The sequence below is a fragment of the Narcine bancroftii genome, chromosome 1 (assembly GCF_036971445.1).
Source record: "Narcine bancroftii isolate sNarBan1 chromosome 1, sNarBan1.hap1, whole genome shotgun sequence".
In the NCBI taxonomy this organism is placed as follows: domain Eukaryota; kingdom Metazoa; phylum Chordata; class Chondrichthyes; order Torpediniformes; family Narcinidae; genus Narcine; species Narcine bancroftii.
The window spans coordinates 135,519,087-135,538,000 of record NC_091469.1 but is presented as its reverse complement, the minus strand read 5'-3'; the positions used below and the strand labels follow the sequence as shown (position 1 = coordinate 135,538,000).

Below are 18,914 nucleotides of genomic sequence, written 5' to 3'. Positions count from 1 at the left end.
GGAGTTTGCCTCATCCATGATTCGTGAAAAGGCATCAAGGTACCACATAGAACAAAGTCCCTCTTCGTTTTACATTAATTTGACATTCAATTCATGGTTATTTTTTTTCTCCTGAGGACTGAGGTTAACTTGTTTCTTCTGAGGTGGCTGTTAAGGTCAATGACCCACAGGTGGGTTGGCAAAAAAATACACAAATGCTGGAGAAACTCACCAGGTCAAACAGCGCCTCTATGTAGCAAAGGTAAAGATACACCATCAATACTTTGATGAGGGGCTCAGGCCTGAAGCATTGGTGAAGTATCTTTACCTTTGCTATGTAAAGGCATTGTTTGACCTGCTGCGTTTCTCCAGCATTTGTGTGTTATTTTCACTTACTACAGTGTCAACAGAATCCTGTGTTTTATCACCGGTGGGGTGGTGGTTTCTTGAAGGGACAGTTGATGTGGGTGAAGTTGAATTCCTTCTGCTGTTATCCATGGGTTTCTTTCCACATAGCTAAGTTGTACAGTTATTTAATGCAAGTCCTATTCTCTTGTGCACTTTAGTAAAGGAGTTAACATTTATTTGAAATGTGTTTTCTAAATGTTCTTAAGTGCATTTGCCCTCTGTATACAGCAATTTGTTGTGTGAACTTAGCTGTGAAATAATGTGACATTTCTTGCAGATCTGTTCCACTTGATGAAGGGCCTCCAACCTAAAATCATAACTTTTCTCTATCCACAAATGCCGGCCTGACCTGCTGAGTGTTTCCAAGTTCTGGAAATTTATTATTGCCTGTAAACATAATGTTCTTTCTCTAATCCACACTCTTGCTTTTACCCATTCCAGTGATTATATTTTCTCCACCTTGAAACATTCATGAATGGGAACAGTTTCTCTCGATCGGTCCTACCTCTATCAACCCTCCTCTCAAGCAAATTTGCTCCAAGGAACACAACCCTCCTTCATCCAGTCAAACATTGCAGCTAAAATCCCTCATTGTAGTCTGTCATTGAGTCACAAAGCCATGGCATAGAAATAATCTGAATTTCGAGTGTTATGACTCCATGACTATGAATCCTTGGAACTCTCCACACATCGATCAAACCTTCATAAGTTTCTAAGATGCAAAGAACCAGAATTTGATTAAGTCATGGCTTCATACTCTGAGGTATCATATTTCAAATGCAAGCTGTTTATTTTTTTAATCTTATTGAACTTTACTGAATTTTCAAAATATTCGGTGTATTGGGTTAAGTCTATCTGCCTTAAATCTCCTTTCATTGATTCATGATTATATATGAAAAAAAAATGTAAAGGCTTTTTTTTTAATGGTAATGGTATCCCTTTCAAAGTTCTCAGCCAAATAATGCAAAAACTCTGCCATGCTACTACTGTGTTTGAAGTGTGTCTGTACTGCAAGCGATTTCATAAAATGCCACAGGGCAAACGTTGGCAATGTGATTGTGCACTTTAACATCAAATTTTATCCTAATCTAATAAATAGATCAATACCAGGGAAGGTTTATGGTTGTGGCTCCATTATAGTATAGCGCTGATGACAATTTATGAACGGCCCACAATGTGCTCAATCTGGACTGCACCCCCCCCCCCCCCCATCGCATTCCCACTGTCCCAGTCAATTTTCACAATCCTGTGGATCCTACTTTGTGGAGGTCGCTCCAATGCCGCCATGTCTTGAAGTGAAACTATCAATGATGGTGACATGACATCAGATGGTGGAAACGATTAATATCAGTGCAAAGCTATTTTTAATAAAAACATTTATTCTGAAATACCCTTACGTACTTGGATTTCATGTATTAATGAAATACTTCAAAGTTAAATAAAATAACTTTCAAAGTTATCAACTCCATTCAAGTAAATTGAGAAATGTTGCTTGCACTAATTGACCCTCGAGTCCAGCCTGTAAGACCAGATATAAAGACCTCTCAACAAAAGATGTTTGCCTTCTACCTTTGTGCTTAGAACTGACTCCAGTGCCTGGGTTAAAGTGAATCTGACCCAAAGGAATATTTCACCAATGTTTCCCTATGGGACTGTCTGCAAAAGATAAGTGCATTTCTGGCAAACCTGTTTCTCAAAACAGAATACCCTTTAAATCTGAGTTGCATGTGAACGTTTGTTACTGTTTATTCACCAAAACATTTGGTGGGCATCAAATCTACCTTCTTTAAACTGAAAATTGAGATCATAACCTGTTCCAGATTTTTTTTTGACTCACTCTTTTATAGAAATACACAAGTTCCATAAAGGTACAGAAATTTTTAGCCTATTGGTTGTAAGATCCCTTGACGAATTTGGAGTAAACCCAGTGACTAAACTTAAATTACAGCAACATTATACTAAACAACCCTTTTTTCATCTTAAACAGAAAGCATTTCAAAGTTATGATCACCAGATAAAGAAAAAATTGCTCTTTAAATATTTTTCTTAACATATGTCTTCTGCACAAAGATTTCAAATGAAGGTGATTCAGAGCAGATTTTCTTTTTGTATCCCTGTTGGAATAATGTTACAATTGTTTATTTATGGTGCTTGGTTTGCTTCATCATCTGTTTGACAGATCGGAGGTGAGGTGAAGGGAAAAGCGTGATTTCTCAGTAAAAATAAATAGCTTGCCAGCTCCTACCTTGCACAAGAAGTAATCTGCAATCAGACCGCTTTCTGTTATAGGTGAAAACTAATGCAATGTGAAAAGCTGACTCACGAGATTAAACAAGGATTTTCTACCCTTAGTGCAAAAAATCAAAGCCGCTGCCTGAATATCATTGCCTTGCAATAGCTGCTGTGATTTATGATTTGAAATTTTGTTTGAATTAGTTATCGTACCCAATTTACAATGCATTAACCACTGTGTGTTTCAGGTATTTCTTTTTGCTGAAGAATTTCTGCAACTTTCTGAAGGACAAAGCCAGCAGTGAAAAGTTGTAATTGCATTTGAAGAAACTCGGTGAGTGCCACATGATGCAGGGGTCGCAGTGTATGCATCTTTCCACTAAATACATAGTAAAACCTCTTGTATCCGGCAACAATAGTGATTGCTAGATGTTGGATAGAACCATATAACATTACAGCACAAAAACAGACCCTATGGCCCTTTTAGTCTGTGCCGAGCTACTATTCTGTCTGGTCCCACTGACTGGCACCCAGTTCACAGCCCTCCATACCCCTCTTATCTATGTACCCGTCCAAATTCTTCTTAAATGTTAAAATTGAGCCTGCATTCACATTTCAGCTGACATCTTATTCCACACTCCCACCACTCTCTTTGTGAAGAATTTCGCCATTAAGTTCCCTCTAAACTTTACCCACTTCACTTTTAACCCATGTCCTCTGATTTGTATCTCACCTACCCTCAGTGGAAGAAGCCTACCTATGTTCACTCTGTCAATAACTCTCATAATTGTAAATACCTCTATCAAATCTCCCCTCATTCTTCTATGTTCCAGGGAATAAAGTCCTAACCTGCTTAACCTTTCCCTTTAACTCAGTTCCTGGAGTCCTAGTAAATCTTCTCTGTGCCTTTCAATCTTATTGATATCTTTCATGTACTTAGGTGACCAAAACTCCACACAATACTTAAAATTTGGCCTCACCAATAATGTCTTAAACAATTTTAACATAACATCCCAGCTCCTATGCTCATACATTGATTTATGAAGGCGAATATGCCAAAAGCTCTCTTTACAGCCCAATCCACTTGTGACGCCACTTTTAAGGAATTATTTATCTGAATTCCCAGATCCCTCTGTTCTACTGCACTCCTCAGTGCCTTATCATTTACCGTGTATGTCCTTTCTTGATTTGTCCTTCCAAAATGCAACTCCTCACACTTGTCTGCATTAAATTCCATCAGCCATTTTTCCAGCTGGTCCAAATTCCTCTGCAAGTTTTGAAAGCCTTTCTCACTGTCCACAATATCTCCAGACTTTGGGTCATCTGCAAACTTGTTGATCCAATTTACCACATTATTATCCAGATCATTAATACAGATAAGTGAATGTTTCAGTTGCTTGAGATTGCTAGGTTCCCCAATGTTAAACTTCTGTTATTTTTACCTATTTATTTTCCGCAATTTTGTTGCCATGTGCTTGAACTTCGAATAATGGCGGTTTAATTGTATCGAGTTCCATATTTGATTTAGACCATCTATTTGCATGGCTTCTATCTCTAGAAATGTCTGTAAATTTGACAACAAAAATACAAAATTTAAAATTTCTTTTCTTTGTATCATTAAGTTTAATTGGTTCTGAGACTGTGTTGAGCTGTTATTTAATTCAATTCAATCCTGAACATGGGACCCATTGCACCCAGGTCTTTACAATTGAAATTGAACTGATTGAACTAGTGTCTTGAGGAATGATTTTCTAGGTGTTTTTATTGAGAGCCTCCACTTTGAGGCTGGCTCTATCCAAGGAGAAAAATTTAACTTACCTTTTTATGGAACTGCTCTAAAAGGCTGCTCCATCTTCACTTATATGCGGAGCAACGCCTCTGTGCGGTGAGTAATGGCCGTCTTCTTTACCTATAATCCCCCATGCATCTGGAACTACACTGGGAAACGCAGAGTGGTTCCAGAAACATGTGGAATTATGGGTAAAGAAGTTGGGCATTGATCCGTCTGTATCGACAGTGACAATGTATTAAAAGGTGTCTTGTACAAACCTTCCTCGTGTGGTGGCCCTTTGCAGCTCCCCCACAGGGCCTCACAAAATGAAGGACCAATGCGACGATCCAGCAGGCTGCACGATGCCCTCATCGCTGCCCTCCAAATGGCCCCAACCAAAAGAGCTTAACTGGCCTATCAGGGAAAGCGGATCACAAACACACCAATCAGTGCTGAGAAGGTTTTGACGGCCCTTAGCTTGAGAATAAAAGCAGGACTGTGAGCCAAATAAAGCTCAGTGTTAACTACACCTCACTGGGGTTCGTGTCATTCTGGGAACAGCGTGTTTTTTCTGAGCTAACCTGCATGCAGCTAAAATTTCTCCTGTGCTATATGTTCTGCAGAGCCATAGCTTGTAGCAGCTAGGTACACCTCTATAAATAGATTTTACATCAGTGAAAATAGTTATCCTCAGTGTGACCATTGCTGCCACCCACCGCTGCACATGGACTTTTTGTGGCCCTGGACTTGCCACTCTGCTCCCTCATCCTTCACAATCTCCTAGCCATGGCAGATCAGGATCACGAAGCCTTCCCTAGAGCTGCTACAAGTGAACAATGGTGCTGGGCCAGTGACGGTGGGGGGGTTCAGACTGCTTCTGCAGATTTGCTGAGGAACGATCATCGTGGGCTTTGCAATCTTGACCTGCTGCGGCCAGGAGATTGAGAAGGATGAGGGAGCACAGCGACAAGCCTGGGCCCCAAAGGTGTGGTGGCAGCCGTCACACTGATGATGACTGTTTTGTGGTACATTAAACAATATTTAGCACACCGGCATAATATCTTCATCTGCAAGATTTAGGGAGACAATGGCTTGGGAATGAAATGCATTGGCCTGCCTGGGGAATTTTGCATTCCCACACTTCACATTTGCACCCAGGGATCTGCCTGACGTAAACTGTCTAGCGCAGATGCACTAAACGGTTCACTAAATAGTCCTGGGCTGCTGGCTGACTGCATCATCTCAAAGTCATCAGCCTGCCCCTAGCCAGCCGCTTGCAGTGGCTGGACATTTATGGAGCGAGGTGGAGCGCTCCGCTTTACCTCTGACACAAGCCTACAGAAGGATCAGCGACATGAAGGTGGAGAATCCCCTCCTTTACAGTCGCATTTTTTTCACTCTATAAAAGGGCCTAATGAGATACACTTTTTTTTCCCAGTTGCTGCCCTTAGTTTAAAGCTGCAAATATCTTAATGTGCAGTGGAGGTGCACTGATCTCCATTGTTCCAATTTACTTGTTTAAAAGGGTGGCATATCATCCTCAGGTTGTCTGAAGAATTTTAATGTAAAGGCGTTGATGATAAACTTTGACTTTTTGCACCGATTACATCTTTTAAAAATTTTTTAAAAATTTTTCACACTATGAACCATATTAACCAAAATACACACAAACATTTCCCTCTTGAATATACACAGTTTCATTTTCTCCCCTTTCTCCCCCCCCTCCCCTCCCTCCTTCCCACCCCCCTCCCTACCCAGTAAACGTTCAACATATACAATACAATAAACCCATTAAACAATGTCATCACACAATGAAAATAAACAAGAAAATTGTGTCATCTGCTTTTACATACTGGGTCAGTTCATTTTGTCTTCTCATTCTATCATTTTAGGGGGTGGAGGTCCGCGATAGGCCCTCTCTGTTGTGTTCCATGTATGGTTCCCAAATTTGTTCAAATACTGTGATGTTATTTCTTAAATTATATGTTTTTTTTTCCAATGGAATACATTTATTCATTTCTATGTACCATTGCTGTACTCTCAGGCTCTCTTCTGATTTCCAGGTTGACATTATACATTTTTTTGCTACAGCTAAGACTATCATAATAAATCTTTTTTGTGCTTCATCCAAATCGAGGCCTAATTCTTTACTTCTTATATTACTTAGAAGAAAGATCTCTGGATTTTTTGGTATGTTGCTTTTTGTGATTTTATTTAATACCTGGTTTAGATCTTCCCAAAACTTTTCCACTTTCTCACATGCCTAAATTGCATGTATTGTTGTTCCCGTTTCCTTCTTACAGCAAAAACATCTATCTGATACTGTTGGGTCCCATTTATTTAAGTTTTGGAGCATGGTGTACAGCCTGTGTAACCAATTATATTGTATCATGCGTAACCTCGTGTTTATTGTATTTCTCATAGTTCCGGAGCATAGCTTTTCCCATTTTTCATTTTTTATTTTTATGTTTAGATCTTGTTCCCACTTTTGTTTGGGTTTACAGCTTATTTCATCATTCTCTTTCCTTTGCAGCTTGATGTACATGTTTGTTATAAATCTTTTAATTATCATTGTGTTTGTAAATCACATTTTCAAAGCTGCTTCCTTCTGGTAACCTCAGCCTGCTTCCCAGTTTGTTGCACTAACTACATCTGAAATAATTTGATGGAAACTATTCAAGGCAAGAAAATTCTAGCTCTTCATAATAAAGCTTATAGTTTATGGATAATTTGGGCCTTTGGATGACTGCCTCTATTTAGCAAAACAGGCCATAACTTCCATTTTTAATAAAGTTATTTTGGTTTGTGAAAAAATCTGATTAGTTTCGTGCAAAAGATGTACTTTTTAAAGGTTTGTGTCAGACAGCAAGTAGATTTTTATGTGTGCACTCAATATTGAAAATCATTTTTATGGAAGGAAAATGTCTCAATTCCCAGTTACACTTTTATAAGTTACTCACAGTCATTGAGTACAATCTGTGAATTGAAGCAATATCATGTGGGAAGTAATGGAGAAGTAGGAGACAACTTCTGGAGCTGAAGTAAATTGGCTTGGGAAGCAAGCTCGACCAGCTTAGTGATGGCATGATCTGAGCCCAATCTGCACTGCTTGACTTTCTCCTAAATTCATGGGAGTGTATATATTAGACTGCATGTAATATATCTGAATCCTATTTGAATGAGAGGTTTCCCAACAAAGAACCACAGAACATTGCATCACAGAAACAGGCCTCTTTGGCCCTTCTAGTCTGTGTCAAACTGTTTTTCTGCCTAGTCTCACTGGGCGGCATCCACTCCATAGCTCTTATCCATGTACCTGTCCAATTTTTTCTTAAATATTAACATTGAGCCCACATTCATCACTTCAGATGACACTTCATTTCACACTCCCCCCCCCCCCCCACTCTCTGTATGAGGAAGTTCCCCCTCATGTTCCCTTTAACATTTTCCACTTACACCCTTAACCCATGGGTTTGTAACCCACCAGTGGTTAAAAAAAAAGCCTACCTATATTTACTCTGTCTATATCCTTCATAATTTTAAATAACTCTAGCAAATCTCCCCTCATTCTTCGACAGTCCAGGGAACCAATTTAACCTTTCCCTGTAACTCTTGAAGTCCTGATTTCTGGCACCCACTTACACCAGTCATTAGATCCCAAGTATGTAATTTGGGACCTAATACTTGTTGGCGCTTCCATTTTCAAGTTTGTTATCCCCAGTTATTTAGCGATAAGCCATTAGGAAAAAAAGAGTTCAAATTTCTCAGTCAGTGGAGATGTTCAGGTAATTCCCTCCTTAACAAGCTAAATGATAAAACTATTCTTTGTGACTGAGATGGATGTTATGTTCCTGCTTTGTATATTTCTATCCTCCATTTACTGAAAATTATTTTATTGTTTTTAATGTGAAAAGTTGTTACAGTTTCAATTGCCTCTGCTCTTTAAGTTGGTCCAATTTACTGAGCATTTTGACCATTTGACTCCAAGTAAACTATATGTGAGTAAACTGAGAAATTAATGACAGAGTTAGGACACTCAACATCTTGAACCTACTCCACTGTATAATAAAATCATGGCTGATCTGATTATAACTTCAACCCACATTCCACCTGTCTACAGTAAGGTCTCTCCTTGCTGATTCAGAATCTATCTTTCACTGCAATATTCAAATCTACTTCTATTAACAGTTGAAGAAGAAAAATGTAAGAAGCCGCAACCTTCCAAAGAACTGCCTTTAATAAACTATGTTAAATTTTAAAAATTTATATTTTAAATGTAAATGTAGGCATTCACCATGGTAATTGGCCATTTCGGCCCACAAGTCCGTTCTGCCCAATTTACACCCCCAGTACATTTCGAATGGTAGAAGGAAACCAGAGCCCCCGGGGAAAACCCACGCAGTTACAGGGAGAACATACAAACTCCTTATAGACAGCATGGGATTCAAACCCTGATCCCGATCGCTGGCACTGTAAAGGCTTTGCGCTAACCACTACACCAATCGTGCCACTCAGTCTATTATTTTAAAACAGCAGTCTTCAGTTCTAGATTCTCCCTCAAGGGGAAACATCTGCAGATTGCACTAAATCTGATGTGTTTGTAACAAACCTCCCTCACTCTTCTAAACTCCAGAAGATCCACACAATGGGCTTTTCAAGCTTTCCTTGAAAAGATGTCCTGTACATTCCAGTTGTCATGTTTTTCTTTGGCCATTGGTAGTGTTGTTCCATAAGGAAATCTTTCCAAATGGACTTTTGCAAATTCAGAGTCCAGATCCAAAATGTCGACCATCTCTTTGCCTCCACAGATCCTGCCTGATCCATTGACTTCCTCCAGCAATTTGTTGCAAACTACAGCAATGAAAGTCTCTCAAGTTATGTCGATAGTGGAAAGATTTGGGTCAAGATCAGGAACTGTTGGAAATACCCAATGGATCGGGCAGCATCTATGGAAAGAAAATTAGAATTAACTTTTGAGATCAAAGACCATTTATCAGATTGGAAATGTTACCTCTGAGAGATGTTAACTTTTAGAGATGCTGCTTATTTAACTGAATATTTCCAGAATTTTCTCTTTTATTTCAAATGTTCATGATTTGTAGTTTCCATGGCTGAAAAAAAATGACATCAAGAGGAAATTCTTTTGGCCGAAGATCTCCCAGGCCTTGACTGTTCTTGAAACAACAGTACTTACGTGAATCCCCCAGTTACATTTCTTGTCAATGGTGCTCTGGCCCCTAGGTCTGGATGTTAATGTCAGATCCTATTTTACGTTAAGGTCAATGGATTTGAAGATCGCAGGTTTACTCTGTGTTCATGCTAGAGTTGTGTCATCTCTAACCTGACGTGCTATTGAGTGTTAGAAAGGCAATATAAATAACTCGTGTGGATCTCAGCATATGATGCCCGGTTGGGACCTTCTCCTATCACCACAGTATTTCTGTTGTCATAATAAGGTTGTAATTAAAGTGTGTGATCTTCAAGTTGCTACTAATGGCAAGTGTGATGCCTGATGCTTGTTTTCCTGACTGTGCTGCATTCAGGCAGAGATTCCTTCATTAACAGAAGAATGTGGAAGGAACTGATGCGGACACTTGTTATAGATGTCATGTGTATTCTGTGACCAGATACCTGCTCAGCTCAGCCAGCCATAAAAATGATATGATGTAGGATCAATGGGAAAAGTAGATAATGATAGTGGAGAAAAGACACAAGGCAGTTGCTTTGTGAAAATTAAATGGCTCAGTAACGTTGAAACATTTTGACAGTAGCCAGATATTTTTGAGAGTACAGAGTACAGTCAATTGATGTGTCTTCAGAGTTTTGACATTGCTGGTGTCCCTGAGTTTGGTGCAGCTTTCATAAAGTAATGCTCTTCTATCATGGTTGCCAATGCTTAACCAGTAAAGTATTCGACAAACTTGCTTCAAGTGCTGCCCTTCGTAAACCTTATGCATGGTTTTACCTTTGTAATTATAAATATCTTCCAAAGTGCCAAGCATTTCAGTGGTTCATTTGTATATTCTTAGTGGCCTCAGGAATCATGCCAAAATGTTTGATGTAGTAACGATGGTATTTGTTTATTAATATCCCATTGTTCAACTTTGTTTATTATCATCTGACTGTACATCAATAACCAGATGAAGCGAAGTTTCTACAGAGTACAGTGCACACACATACACATATCATATAGGTCTCATACAGACATAATAATCAGATACATGGAACATAGAACAGTACAGCACAGTACGGGCCCTTCAGCCCTCAAAGTTGTGCCGACCCATATATCCCTTCCTAAAAAATAATACTAAACCCTCGCTACCCCATAATCCTCTATTTTCCTTTCATCCATGTGTCTGTCTAAGAATTCCTTAAATGTCCCCAGTGTTTCAGCTTCCACCACCATCCCAGGCACCCACAACTCTTTGTGTAAAAACTTACCCCTTATGTCTTCCCTAAACTTCCCTCCCTTAACTTTATACATACATATGTCCTCTGGTGTTTGCTGATCCTGCCCTAGGAAACAAATTCTGGTTGTCCACCTTATCTATTCCTCTCATAATCTTGCAGATCCCTATCAATTTTCCTCTCATCCTTCTACTCTCCAAAGAGAAAAGTCCTGGCTCTGCTAACCTTGTCTCATAAGACTTGTTTCCCAATCCAGGCAACATCCTGGTAAATCTACTCCGCACCCTCTCCATAACTTCCACATTTTTTCCTATAATGAGGTGACCAGAACTGAACACAATATTCTAAGTGTGGTCTTACCAAAGATTTGTAGAGTCATAACCTGACCTCACTACCCTTAAATTAAATCCCCCGATTAATGAAGCCACCATCCCATAGGCCTTCTTAACTATCCTATCAATCTGTGTGACGATCTTGAAGAATGTATGGATTTGCACCCCAAGGTCCCTCTGTTCATCTGTACTCTTAAGTAACTGACCACTAACCCTGTACTCAGCCTTCTGATTTGTCCTTCCCAAATGCATCACCTCACACTTACCCAGAGTGAAATCCATCTGCTACTTTTCTTCCGACTCTGCATCCTGCCTATATCATTTTGTAACCATCGACTACCTTCAGAATCATCCATAACTCCTCCGACCTTCATGTCATCTGTAAACTTTCTGACCCATCCATCTGCCTCTTCAGCCAGGTCATTTATAAAAATCACAAAGAGCAGGAGTCCCAGAAGAGATCCCTGCAACACTCCACTAATCAACTCCAGGCAGAATACATTTCTTCCACGCCTCCTCTCTGCTTTCTTCCTACAAGACAATGTTTTACCAATACAGCTAATTTTCCACTGACTCATGATTTTTTGGATGACTCTCTCATGGGGGACCTTGTCAAATGCCTTGCTAAAATCTATCCAGACCACATCTATTGCTTTACCCTCATCAATTTATTTTGTTCCCTCCTTAAAAATACTCAATTAGACTCATGAGGCATGACATTCCCTTCACTATCCTTCAGTAGGCTGCAGTTCTCCAAAGGCTCATAGATCCTATCCTAAAGAATCCTCTCCATTAGTTTGTACACCACTGATGTAAAATTCACCAATCTATAATTCCCAGGATTCTCCCTATTACCTTTTTTAACCAAAGGTACATTTGCCATTCTCCAATCCACTAGCACCTTCCCTGTGGCCAAAGAGAATTTAAAGATCATAACTACTGCCCCAGCTATCTCTTATCTCACTTCCCACATCAGCCTGGGTTATATCGCGCCCAGCCCCAGGGTCTTATCGATCTCAATGTTGTTAAGAAAATCCAACACTTCTGCTTCCTTGATCTCCACATTTTCTACACAGGCCTGTTCAATTTCAACCTCACTGATATCAAGGTCCTTTTCATTTGTGAATATTGAAACAAGGTATTCATTTAGGACCTCCTCAACCTCCTCTGCCTCCAGGCACATGTTGCCTCCTTTATCCTTTAGCAGCCCCACCTTCATTCTCTTCATCCTTCTATTCTTCACATACCCATAGAACGCCTTGGGGTTCTCCTTAATCCTACTTACCAAGGCCTTTCTCATGCTCCCTTTGAGCTCTCCTAAGTCCTTTCTTAAGCTCCTTCCTGGCTACCATATACTTCTCATAAGCTCTTCCTGTTTCATGCTTCCTATATCTAATGTATGCTTCCTTCTTCCTCTTGACTTGATGCCTGACCTGTTTCATCAGCCACAGTTCCCATACATAAAAATATATTAAATAAATAAATAGCTTCAATAAATAATATATATATTATTCATTAATGTCCATAGAGGTATCAATGCTTGCATGTGTTACACTTCTGTCAAACCACTAGACTACAAACAAATAGTCTAAGTATTCAGAAGAAATACAGGTGAATAAGAATAACATATTGTGTTGAAGCGCACAGTGATAGTAGTTAATAACCTGAATACAAGTGGCAGTACCCCTGTTTCAAGGCATTTGTCTGAATTTAAAATATATTAAGCACATAAGAAATGTTCCAAAACATGTCTTTGTCAACCCTCTGTAACCTCCTCTGTGCACATTTTTCAAATGTAATGGTAAGTCACAATGCATTGATTACATCAGAATCTAGTGATTTAATTAAGATAAAGATGCCCCTCAAGAATATTAAAGTTAAAAAGCAAGTACTTTAACATGACACATTTTACCTTGATCACAATTGATTTTCTGTTACTAATGGTCCTTACAGTGACTACATTTTCTTTAAAATAGGTGTTAAAAAAAAACTACAGTGAGAATAATTGAAGCGTTATTGCTATCTTCAGAAGTTTAGGATGATGTCCCTTCTGGAAAATAAATTAGACACCATTAGTGAGGTGTATTAGTCTTCAAACTTTGCCTGACACATCAACTGCGCATCATTTTGTTTTGGAGGATGCGTCTGTTCTGGAGGTGGCTGTTGGTAAATTATTTCCATAAAAACAATTCCATGACAATAAATTCAGATGCTTCCGGAAAAAGCTCACACCAATTCTGCTGGCAGAAAAGCAAAAATTGGATCTCCTTGTGTAGTAGAGTGGATGATTAGTAGGGTAGCACTAGGGCTTCTAGCTGAACTTATAGCCTTGTTGAGGATATTTGTCAGATCAACACAGCAGGCAACGAAGGCTTAGACATTTCATGTGGAAGAACTATTCTGAAGAACTGTCTATCACAAATACTTTTAATACTGACAGCCATGCCTCTGTGAAATGCTTTACCACCTGAGTGCCTTATGACTAATGATCATCTGAAAGAACACATCTTCTGCACTGCAGTGAATAGCAATCTGCCTTGGACTCTTGCTGAAGCAGAACTTTTTTTCTTGCAGTCAATTCACACAATATGTAGTTCTGATAACTGGTGTTAAATATTGCAAACCTGTATCATGTTAGTTTGATAGTTTCGTGGAGAGTTGCTCTTCAGTTCACTTGCTACAATAAAACCTTTCTTATGGTAGTGTTTCACTAGACATCAAATTTACCATGAAACGCCTAAAAGACAAATAATTATCGGTCATGGGGACTCATCTAACATGATCAATAGGATCTCCATATTGTTAAAGAATCGTAGAGACATACAACCTGGAAACAGACGATTTGGCGTGTCACTGTCCACCCAGCCATCCATATTAATCCTGTCTACCAACACTGGGCCTGCAGCCTTCTCTTCCTAGGCTCATCGAGACACTCTTTAAATGCTGTTATCAACACTGCTTCTCTCGGGCAGTTGAGTGGAGGTAGGTCACTCAGTGAATGGGAATAGCAGAATCAGCAGTTTGATGTACTGCAAGGACTACAAAGTGGACACTCCTGTGACTGGCCCATCTCTTGCCTAATAAAAATCTGCTGATCACGCTATTGATATCTTTCACCACTGGACATGAGGACACACGATAACCAGTACTCATTTTCACTTGCCGCAGTAGGTCAATTATACTGCTGCAGCAGGCCGAGTGACAGGCTGAATCACCACCCCAGTCACCCGACGCAAGATGCCAAGGGCTCCCATTTCCTTTCGAGGAGAAGGCAGTGGTTGCCCAGCAGACAGTGTTGCATGCTGCTAGATGGGGAGTTACTCCAAGACACGTTGATGTCAATTTGTAAAGCCAGCATACCCCTCACAGGAAGAGGGCAGTCTCCTCGAGCAGCGCGTGGAATTCTAAATTAAGTTCATTTACTGTGCTGTGTGGTCGTCTCTCATTCCAGTAGCACTGCCATTAGCAGATGCTACACTGCTCCCTTTATTACAGAGATTCCAAGACAAGTGTTCGGCCTCATACATTCACATCCATCGTCATAAAGTTCTTCGAGAGGTCTGTCATGGGACACATCAAGCTCCCGCTGCCCCCATCACTAGACTCCCTGCAGTTCGCATACAGAACCAACCACTTTACGGACAATGCCATCACTACCGCCCTCCATCTAGAACCCACCCATCTGAAAAATAAGGGCTCGTTTGTTCAAATGCTGTTTATGGTCTTCAACTCAGCATTCAAAACAATCATACCACAGTACCAGATAAGGAAGATGTGCCTGCTGGGTCTAAACACCTCCTTCTGCAAATGGATTCTTGACTTCCTGTCAGGGTGACCTCAGGCACCTCCAGGACCATCACACTAAGCACAGAAGCATGGAGGACCCCCAGGTCTGCTTGTTTAGTCCATTCTGTTCACTCTACTGACCCACAACTGTGAAGCTAAACACAGCCTGAACCACATCATCAAGTTTGCTGATGACATGACCGTGGTGGGCCTGATCAGTAAAAATGAGGTCAGCGTGCAGAGATGAGGTGCAGTGGCTTACGGACTGGTGCAGAGCCAACAACCTGTGTCTAAACATTAAAAAAAAAACAAAAGAGATGGTGGTTGACTTCAGGAGGGCCCAGGGAGACCATGCTTCGCTGACCATTGATGGCTCTGTCGTTAAGTTCCTTGGAGTCCACTTGGTGGAGAATCCCATCTGGCCCCTTAACACCAGCTCCATAGCCAAGAAAGCCCAGCATTGCCTGTACTTCCCGTGAAGGCTGAGGAAAGTTCATCTCCCACCCTCCATCCTCATTGCATCCTACAGGGGATATATTGAGAGCATCCTGTGCAACTGCATCACCACCCTGGTTTGGAAGCTGCACCTCCTCAGACCACAAGACCCTACAGAGGATAGTGAAATCAGCAGAAAAGATCATTGGGGGCTCTCTTCCTCCCTTGAAGGACATTTACAACCCTAGGTAATAAATATTATGAAGGACTCCACACAGCCCTCATGTAAGCTGTTTGCCCTTCTGGTAGGAGGTACTGCAGCACTCGGACCCTTATGTTCAGATTGGGCAACAGCTTTTTTTCCCCCAAGCCATCAGACTCCTGAATTCCCAGAACATTTGTGGATAGGGTACCATGGACTGTTACTGTATACGTCTTAATATTTTAATGTGTTTAACTTCTATCTAACTTAAATGTGCTCCATGGTCCTGGAAAAACGCTATCTCGTCTTTACCTTGCGAGCGTGGAATGAACGATAAATAAAGATGACTTGACTTGAGATGGAATTGGTTTGTTCCAATTTCCACTTGACTATCCAATGTGTGACTCAGTCTGTACGTAAACCACACTGGTGAGTTACACACATCTACTGCGGTTCACCACAAGGGCTTATCTGCAGAGCTTTAGGGAAAGAGTATGGAACTGAAATAATTAGCTTTATCGGAATGGCTGCCTTCAATGCTGTCTTTGGCCATTTGCCTCCTTGAAGCTTTGGTAGGGCACGTGAAATTACAATGATCAAGAGGAATGGGGGTTCGTGGGAAAATGGTGCTGAGGCCAGCATGGATCAGCCATATTTTCATTGAGTAGCAAGACAAAAGCTTGCTCTTGCTTCTGTTTCTTATTAGCCTGGAATGAGAACAAAATCAGGTCCTGGGCTAAGTCTTGTTGCCTTGAGTCCATTGCCTAGAATTTCCACCCATTGTAACCCGACACAGCTGAGCTGAGTTGGTTTTGGATGCAGAAGGCCTGGCTTGCTGGCCCAGTGTTCTGGATCCCGGGGGATTGGCCTGAGTGACTAGACTGAGGGATTCCAGTCCCCAAACTATCCAGTTGGAAAAGCTGTCAAAACTGTTAGGGACATTAAATAGATTTTAAATATCCTTTACATTCAGCGTAATTTAAATAAAATGTTTATAAATAAAGTAAATATTTTGTAAAAGTAACTATGTAAAAAATATACAGTAAAACCCGAGGTTTAAGCAACTGGCAGCCTCAAGCAACAGGCAAAAGAAATTGTAGAAAATAAATAGATAAAAAAGATACATGATTAAAACTGGCACACCTTGCTGTTAGTTCACCAGTCACACGACCATGCAATCTCACACTACCGGAAAATACACATCCGGCATCTGCCAATCCCTATAAGTGCCAGATACCAGGGGTTTTACTTGTATATAACAAATTAAAACAAAATAAAATAAAATGATTTCCCTTTTCTTTCTTTCCTGAGCCCTGCATGTTCTTTTAGAATGAATGGAGTCATGGATTAGGCCTGGGCAGGATCAGAAAGGCAGTTGCCCAAAGCTGGGGATCTCAGTGATACGGATCTCTGCTGATGGACTGCAGCACAGAGCATTTTGACAATTGCATTCTGTCTGTCATTTGGTCATTTATATTTGACAACCCATGTGCAGAACTCCAGGTCACTGCCATTCAAAAGGCTTAAATGCGGTGGAATCATATTGAATACCCCCAACATTTGCCAGTGAGATCCAACTCAATATTTCCCTGTACTTGCAGCCTTCAAAAGTGACAAGAGAAACAGCTGATATGATCTGTTCAGTATCAACTGCTTTTTCACTTCTGCAGACACCAGCAACAAGAGCGGTGACACATTATCTCTGCTTTGGGACAGGAAAATAAAGTCTAAATTATACCTTGTGCAGTACAATTGGACTATGGCCAGTAACCCTGAGAAATGCTTGCATCAAGATGACCCAGTTGTTTTTTTCAGTTTGCACTGCATTGAAGTTATGAGCGTAACAAAGTTCCTTGTAAATTCTATTCAAATAACTCGACTGCCTGCGCATGTCAACTGTTCATGAAAACTCACCAAAGCACTCATCAGAGAGGGTGCGGTGTTCAGTTGATTATGGGACATGCAAATGAAACATTGACTGTCGTTTTTGTTTACACTGCTTATTTCTGCAAATTCATCACCATCTCTGCATTGTTCATTAATTCAATAACATTTTAGAATGTATTGGAAATCCATCCGTGACTAAATTTTCCCTTCAATCATTAATTGGTTTGCAGTGCATTGTATTCAAGTTAAAAACATTTAATTGGGCTTACGCACTGAAGAAGGGATTGCATAAGAACAAATAAAAAAGTAAACTGCAAAAGACTATTGATATTATTCAGATCCCTATGTTTGGAAATAGTATCTTTTTCTTCCAACTCACAATCAATTACAAAGAACATAACAGCACCACAGGCCCTTCGGCCCACAATGTTGTGCTGACTTATGTAATCTAATCCACAACAATCTCATCCTTCCTTACCTCACACCCGTAACCATCCATTTTCTCACACCATGTATCTGTCCAAGATAATAAAATATTTGGATAGATTGTCCAATTGTGCCAGCCTCCACCACCACACCTGGCACTCCATTCCAGGCACCCACCACTCTCTGTGAAAAAAAGAATTACTTTTTACATCTTCCATTCATCGACAACAGATACCCTCTGGTATTGGATGTTGCTAGTCTTGAGAATAAAGGTACTGCCCACCTTATCCACCCTCTCCTGATCTTAGATTCCTCCACACACACACACACACACACACACACACACACACACACACACACACACACACACACACACACACACACACACACACACACACACACACACACACACACACCTTTCATCCATCATCAGAGAAAAACCCTAGATCTATCTTCCTTGTTTCTCAAAACATTTTCTCCAATCTATGCAACATCCTGGTAAATTACCTCTACACCCTCTCGAAAGCATCTACATCCTTCCAATAATGAAGCAACCAGAACTGCACACAATAGCCCAAGTGTGGTCTAACCAGGTTTATAGAGCTGCAATGTTACTTCATGGGTCTTGAACTCAATCCCCCGCCTAATGTAAGTCAGCACACCTCTTAACCACCCCATCTACTTGTATGGCAACCTTGATGGGTCTATGAACTTGAATTCCAAGATCCTTCTGTATGATCCCAAGATCATGTTGTTGAGAATCCAGCCATGAACCACATACTCTGCCTTCAATTTCAACCTTCCAAAGTGCAACACTTCACACTTATCCAGATTGAACTTCATCTGCTACACTGTGCCTAACTCTTCATCCTATCTATATCTTGTTATAACCTGCAACAAGCTTCTAAATAATGAACAATACCTCCAACCTTTATGTCATCTTCAAACTTACTGACTCACCTCTCCACGTCTTTGTCAAAGTCATTTATTAAAAATCACTAAGAGCAGAAATATTGTCAATACCCCAGCAAACTCTTCCCAACTTATC

The 18,914-nt window shown here is 40.4% G+C and overlaps 1 protein-coding gene across 15 annotated transcripts in view; it reads left to right on the top strand.

Moving 5' to 3' along the window:
* LOC138764513 (teneurin-3) overlaps positions 1 to 18,914 on the top strand; it is a 4,541,667-nt gene that overhangs the window by 3,262,726 nt on the left and 1,260,027 nt on the right. For all 15 annotated transcript variants that reach the window (XM_069940598.1, XM_069940580.1, XM_069940589.1 and 12 more), the window contains one exon: positions 2,868 to 2,953. The gene's annotated coding sequence lies outside the window, so the exon portion shown is untranslated. The remainder of the gene's footprint in view (positions 1 to 2,867; positions 2,954 to 18,914) is intronic.